Source organism: Trichechus manatus, unplaced genomic scaffold (genome assembly GCF_000243295.1).
Source record: "Trichechus manatus latirostris isolate Lorelei unplaced genomic scaffold, TriManLat1.0 scaffold00002, whole genome shotgun sequence".
In the NCBI taxonomy this organism is placed as follows: Eukaryota; Metazoa; Chordata; class Mammalia; order Sirenia; family Trichechidae; genus Trichechus; species Trichechus manatus.
The window spans coordinates 44,290,003-44,296,969 of NW_004443938.1; the positions used below are offsets into that span (position 1 = coordinate 44,290,003).

Here is a 6,967-nt window from a genome sequence, read left to right on the forward strand (position 1 = left end):
TGTTAACCAATGTCATAAAACAGCATGTGTGTTACTCTTACATGAGAAACTATCTGTTCTGTAAGCCTTCACCTGAAGTACAATAAAATATTAAAAAAAAAAAAAAAAAATTAGCATCATTTTCCCTGGTTCCACCTCTTTTGAACTGCATGATATGACGTCAGACAAATTACTTAGCATTTCCGAGCACCAATTTACGCTACTAGAGAAATAATAATACCAAATGCTCAAGGTTAGTGAGAACATTAGAGATAATACTCAGTGCCTAGAACACTACCTGGACAGAAGGCACTCAGTAAGTACTGGTTGAATGAATGAATATAATGAATGAATGAATGAATATAGCTTAATGCTTAATATTCAAATGACACTCAATATACTATATCCAAAACAAACAAACTGGTTGCCATAAAGTCTATTCAGACTCACAGTGACCCTATAGGACAGAGCAGAACTGCCCCATAGTTTCTAAGAACTGCACTGTGGATTCGAACTGCCCACCTATTGGTTAGCAGCCATAGCACTTAACCACTACACCACCAGGGTTTCCTACAATAGCTAATATATAAACACTTTATAGTGCTTTGCAGAGGGCACCATGTCTCCCAAGTCTCTATTACCTGAGCATGTTTTACCACCACATCCAGCTGTACCACTGGTACCTACTACATTTATCTCTACCATTCACTCCCATTTAATGATGGTTTTGTTTTGTTACTTACCACTAATTAGATTGTGAATACATGAGGCCAAGGACTGCTCCTTTATTTCTTTGTAGCCCAATACATTAATTCATTCAAACCTGTTCTAAGTGTGGACTACATGAAGCATTTCCCAAGAGAAACCTACACAAAACAGATGCTCAGTATCTCTTCTAGAAAAAAAATACTTGTTGAATGAACACAAGGCAAAACTATCTTGCAGTATAAATGGGACAAAGAACAACAATACAGAAAGCATTTTACATACTACATACAATACACATGAAATCCTCACAATCACTCTCCAAATCAGTAATTCCATGTCCACATCCCAGGAAGAAACTGAGGATCATCAGGAAAAAGTCCCTCTTCCAAAATGACCCAGCTTTATTCAAGTTCCACTCAAAGGTCCTTGTTCTTACCTCCAAAAAACACTGTCTCCTAAATGGGGACTTCCAAAGGGATCTTTCTCAACTTGACTTTATAAATCAAACTTAGTCATATTTCAAGGGTACCCTTTCCTGGTGTTTTACTTTATACCCATCCACTTGCTGCGTAGCTACCACAATTAATACAAACTAGTCCATAATCTGCCACTATTGACTCACATCTGCATGTGTCAGTGAAATAATTTCACTTAACACAATAGATAACTGGAGAATATTCCCTTTAGACAATGAAGCCTTTTTACAAAATGTACCTTCTCTTGATCCAGAACTTCAAGATATCATACATAAACAAACACACATACAAACATAAACGTTAAATGATTCTCTGGAACACTTTATGTACAAACTATCAAATGTAAAGCCTAACATGCTCTGTAAACTTTCACCTGATGTACAATAAAAAATTAAAAAAAAATTAAAGTGTTCTAAGTACAGTAGCTCCACCTACATCATAATAACCCCAAATCCTTTTGAGGAATGAGTTCGTTGCTTGTATCAAGTCGGGATTAGTGGTAGATCAGATTTTCACCAGAATATCACCTTGTGAACATACAGGCCAAAGAAAGAATCAACCCCAACCCATCACCCTCCCTAGATATACAATCAGGCACTTCGTGACAGTGGGTGAACAGCTCCTTATTCATTTCCGAAAGCTAAGTATTAAAAAAGGAATATGATCAATTATGCTACGGATATATAATTATATGCCATGGTCCTTCATCGGTTAACCCAAAAATCCATGTTTCCTGGCTCACTGGCTCCAAAGAGTGTCAGAGCCCTTATCCTTTTCTACTGGTACAACATGCAACTGTTACACGATTATTAGCAGAGTTCAGAGTTATGTGTACTCCTGGGGTAAGGGTTTAGCGAACTCCTCAAAGGCAAAGACCTAGTCTTTTAGTGTTCAGCACTGCAGGAGCTCAATGAAAACTGGTTAAGTAAATAGCAGAAACATTGCTGAAGAGGTCACACAGGTTACCCATCCTAGGGCCCCAAGAGTGCCCTTGTCCCGTATCACATAAAATAACTTCTCTTGTAAATTTGGCATACTAACTGCATCTACTATAAACAGCCCTGTTTGCAGTATATAATTATTAGAAATAAACTACCAAACAAACTAGTGAGAGCCAACTCTCAATTACTCAGGGACTAATTAAGCAGAGCACATATTTCCTTCCCTCAACTATTGAGTTTTTGGATTCTTACAACATTGAACAGATAATCTACAAGAGAAGAGAGATAAAATAAAACTGAAACTTGACAGGGTTTATTTTGTTGGGTTAAGTATCATCAGATTGAAAATAACAGAGAGAATTTGTGATTTTTTAATTATAGATTATAGATCATTGGCTATAATTAAAATAAAGTAGCGAAAAGGTCTAGGAAACATACAGAAAAAAAAAAAAAGCCCTACGTGGGCCTTTGCCTAAAATCCATAGTCATTCCCAGGAGTCATTTCTCTGGCCTCTATAGTTTAAATTTTTACTACCCCAGTTACCTATTTTTTTCATGCTCATCTCCCAGCAGGCTCACACGACTAAAATATTAATTACAGTGTATGAATTCCCCTCACACCAATCCTTCTATTTTCATTATCCTACTATTTCCACAATTAGGCATCATTTTAAATTGAAGTATTTATTTGATTTACTCCTTCTCTCCTTCTACTTATTAAATGACGAGTTTGGGATAAATAAATGTAGGGTTTTGCATCCAGGACCATGGTAACACATGGTCTATTTCCTCAAGGAATCAATACTGTAAACGATAAACTACTTTCTTCCTTAAGAAAAGAAATATTTCCTGAAAGCGTTTTGATAAGTCCATATAATATATACACCAGAAACCTATCTCACAATTTTAGCCAGGAATTAAATCACTACATGTGGCCCTCGACAACCTATCTTTTGTCTTCCGCAAAGCCTGGCTAAGGTAAAAACGGTAATATAACCACCAAACATTTGAGTAACTCTTGATAGTTCTCAAATATTATTTTACTTGACCCTTTTAACAAAAGAAGCAAGGCAAGTATTGTTGCTCCCATTTTCCAGATGGGGAAATCTCAGCTGAAAGAGATGAAATAACTTACACAAGATAACACATCTAGTGACTAAATTCAGTCTTCTGCTTTTTAGTCTAACATTTATTCCATATCCATAACGACCCTCCAAATGAAGAAAAATAACCCACAGCCTTCAACTCAGCATGTCTAAAGAAGGAACTCGACATCCTAGGAAATGCATTTTACTCTTCGAAATCTATTCCATCTGCATGATGTTCCTCTCCCATTGTCTCTGCTGTATCATCTACAGGAACACCATATCTACTTAATTTGCTAAATACACTGTTCAAGATGATCCACAAACAGAAAATGAAAATAAACTTCTCCTAACAATCATTTTTATTCCTGCAATTATTTAGTTTTGATTTCTAGACCACACCTTTCCTGATTACAAGGTGGCGCAGTCAGGATTATTAGTCCTCCTCATAAACGGTAAGGTTAATTTTTATTTTCTTTTGTTTTATTCAAACAAGAATCAGCAATCCCTTTAGAACTCCAGACAGGCAAAGAAGGAAAATGAAAAAAGGCACTAAAGGAGGAAGGATTAAAGAGAAACAAAGAAAAAAAACCCAAAGGTATAAATAGTAAAAAATACCAGCACTAGCATGACACAAACGTATTTATGTGCTCTGTCTCAGAGATGTCTCTCCCTTCTGCCTGAGAATGACTTTCATCCTGGTAGTAGGTCCTGGATTATTGAAGACAAGCCAGCACCCTCCAAAGTTACTTTATTGGAACTTAATGAACAATAGCAGTATTCCCTGTGGAGATGCATTCAAGTTGACAAGTCCATACTAACATCCCGGAACCTCACTATAACACTATGACGTGATATTTGGTACAAGTCAGCTGACCTTGGATTGAAGTCACAGGAGTTAATTCACTTAAATACCCAAAAGCTCTCATCATTATAAGTTTCACCTACATAATTTTGCTACTGGGCCCCAAAGACATTTAAAGTTCCAGAATCTTCAATGGTATTTCTGTGTACCTATGTAACTGTTGGAAACCCAGGTGGTGTAGTGGTTAAGAGCTACAGCTACTAACCAAAAGGTTGGCAGTTTGAATCCACCAGGTGCTCCTTGGAAACCCTATGGGTCAGTTCTACTCTGTCCTATAGAGTTGCTATGAGTTGGAATCAACTTGACAGCAATAGGTTTAGTTTTTTTGTTTATTTTTTAATATAACTGTCAAATTAATTTACAATCACTTTTGTTCCATCTTTCCCACTTTTTCAATTCCAAGGAATAAAAAATTTACTTTCAGTAGAAAACAGACGCAACTGAAATGCTAACTTAGAATCTGGCAAGAAGTGCCGATCCAAAGATTATCCAGGACAATCTAGTAATTTTTCTAGATGCTTTATTCAAGCCTCAATCATACTTGAGGGTCAATACTTTCATGCATTCAAATCACCACCCTCAAAACAGAGTTTTTTTTCTTTCCCAACTTTGTCCCACACTTTTCTTCCTGATCCTCAAATGCAGCCTTTGATATTTGCAGGTATATCAAGCAATTTGTTTCAACCAATAAATCTTACCTTGTGGCCTTGAAAACAGAAAACTCTGGTGGCCTTTATGAATGCTGTCCACCCCCAAGTTCTCTTCTGAAGGTCTAGCATTGATTTAAAGAGAGGAAAGGTAAAATTAAAGCACTTCTGTCAAAAAAGAAGCCTTCGAATCCACAATCCACACAAGATAATAGCTTAAATTTAGAGTCACTTATGCATAATTTCACACCATACCATATATTAAAATAAAAGAAACTAGTCTGGGATGAGGTGAAACGGATTTTAATCATTCCCACATTCTAAACTCCTCCAATAAAGTCTCTCCAATTGAGGGATAAACAGGTGAAAGAGGGATCATTTGACTCAACTTTAATGTCCTTTATTGTTTTTACCTTTAAAATTAAAAGATATTTTACAGAATACACACTGGCAAAATAGATATCATGTAAGCAGTTTTTGCCCATGTATTTAAGTGTTTAAATCATGAATCATACAAAGTATTCAGAAACAGTTTCTTAATCAGTGAAACAAAATAACTGGCTCTTAGAACCAAAAGGGACTACATACACTAAATCTATTCCTACAGCTATACAGTTAAGAAACTCCATATTAACCTTAAGTTACATTTATTAGAGAATAAAATGATAGCTCATTGAAATGCAAATTTCAACCAAAGGCCTTTTTCATTTTTATAAGTTTGAAACAAACATCGCACTTTGTAATTTTAACATTCGAAAAGAAATTATCCACTGACTCATGATCAAAGATATACCAGTCTGCCGTCGTACAGACAATCACAAATATAAAAACAACTGTTCCTAATCTAAAGGATGACCAACCTCAAATACCAGAATAAAAGCAAAGTGGTTTTGCATACAACTAATGATGGATAGAAGTTACACAGTCTGAGTCCTCCGTACTCATTGCTCTTAGATTTACTAAAACTTTCTATTCCCGATCAGCATCCTTTCACACAACATCTGGCTGCTCGCTCACGTCGTCTAATTACTTCCACGTCTGAATGGACTACGTAGCTACAAGTACAGGCCAAACTTTGCTCTCGGCCTTCCGAACTTAAAGATGCGTTTAACCACTAGAGGTCTCCCCTTGGCCAGTTTTGCACGTTCGCTATTTTGCTGCACTTGAAACTTTACGGAGAAATGCTCTCTACTGGAGTCAGTGTTTTTCAAAAAACTTGCGCAAAAATCCACGCGACCGAGATAGGTAGCACAGAGGCTCTCGAGCTTCCAAAACCAATAAAGACATAACAAACAATGCTAAAGGAAAATCAAAATTAAAATTCGACGCACTAGCCCCAGCCGCTCCCCCCCGCAAAAATTCCTTTCTCATCTAATTTTCCCTTAAAACAATTAAAAATATATTTTTATTTCTGTACACTTAGAGTGATCTCTAATACATGTTTCTTGCGTTAGAGCCGAGGTGGTAAAAGGAGCGGGCCAAGGGATGCAGAGAGGGGGAAAGGCCGTGCTCACTGCGCCCGAGGAAGTTGCATAAGGAAAGAGACTCCGTTTTTCGGGTCCCCTCAAAAAGTCGGCGGGGAGGGGGAGGAAAAGGAAAATCGAAGCGACGTTTACCTTCGTCTCCCCGTGGCAGGGTGGGGTAAGTGCCACCGTCCTCGCGACCCTGGTGGGTGGCTCGTTACCCCTACCTCCTTCGGAGCGCAGACGGACAAACCGACACCTCTAACCCTCCGAGGGGAAAGCAGGGAGGAAACCGCCCGCTTTTAAACTTTCTCTCACGGTCGCGCTGTGGGCCGAGCTTTGACGAGGGGGGCGGGGGGAGGAAAAAAAAATCATTGGGCCTTTTTTCTTTCAAGGTAATTAAAGTTTTACCACCAGCACAAAAGTTGCGCCCTCCTCCCGCCCATGTCACCGTGCCCCCACCCCTCCAGGGCTCACAAGTTTTCCTCCTTCTCCCCCACCTTAACCCCAGCTCGCGGGGCGCGCGGCGGATGCCCCGGCTCCTGCGCTTCCCGATCCCCACCCCCGCGGGCCTCTACTTCCCCCGCCTGGCCGCCGCGGCGCGAGGACGGCCCGCCGGGCCCAGGACGCGAGTGTGCAAAGACCATTATTCCGGGATTGCACACGCACGCGGCGTGAGGCGGGCGGTGGCCCCTGCTCGAACCCCTCTTTGCCTCCCCAATATAAGAAAGGCGTAAACAAGTTGCAGGAAAAGCCGCCCCGCGTCCCCCCCACCGCCCCAGCCCGCCGCCCTGGCGCGGCCG

The 6,967-nt window shown here is 39.6% G+C and overlaps 1 protein-coding gene and 1 long non-coding RNA gene across 6 annotated transcripts in view; one reads left to right on the forward strand and one right to left on the reverse strand.

Moving 5' to 3' along the window:
- The window catches only part of L3MBTL3 (L3MBTL histone methyl-lysine binding protein 3), a 123,392-nt gene that overhangs the window by 114,908 nt on the left and 1,517 nt on the right, over nt 1-6,967 (reverse strand). For 2 of the 4 annotated variants that reach the window (XM_023730223.1, XM_023730205.1), the window contains exons 1-2: nt 6,318-6,503; nt 4,753-4,826 (exon numbers count right to left, since the gene is read on the reverse strand). The gene's annotated coding sequence lies outside the window, so the exon portion shown is untranslated. Of the gene's footprint in view, nt 1-4,752; nt 6,206-6,317; nt 6,504-6,967 lie in introns of those variants that run through there. The other 2 variants (XM_023730215.1, XM_004368927.3) reach the window with 2 other exon arrangements.
- Nucleotides 6,326-6,967, forward strand: part of LOC111820309 (uncharacterized) — a 17,336-nt gene continuing 16,694 nt past the window's right edge. For both annotated transcript variants that reach the window (XR_002823874.1, XR_002823869.1), the window contains exon 1: nt 6,326-6,342. This is a non-coding gene — a long non-coding RNA (uncharacterized LOC111820309). The remainder of the gene's footprint in view (nt 6,343-6,967) is intronic.